Genomic DNA, 208 nt, shown 5'->3' with positions numbered 1-208 from the left:
GTGTAGCGGCGCGCGGGGAAGGGCCACGGCGGCTGCGCCAGGCCGCTCCGGCTCGGGGTTACAGCCCGGAGCAGCGGACACCCTCGCCACCTTCTCCTCTCCCTTCCCCTTCCCTCCCAAGCTCACACACAGACACTTCCTGGGCGAGCAGCGACATAGGGAGATCTCAGAGGACACCTCCTCTACACCTCCCGCCAACAGCCCCTCT

The sequence above is a fragment of the Mesitornis unicolor genome, unplaced genomic scaffold (assembly GCF_000695765.1).
Source record: "Mesitornis unicolor isolate BGI_N332 unplaced genomic scaffold, ASM69576v1 scaffold17488, whole genome shotgun sequence".
Taxonomy (NCBI): domain Eukaryota; kingdom Metazoa; phylum Chordata; class Aves; order Mesitornithiformes; family Mesitornithidae; genus Mesitornis; species Mesitornis unicolor.
This window is presented reverse-complemented; position numbering follows the sequence as displayed.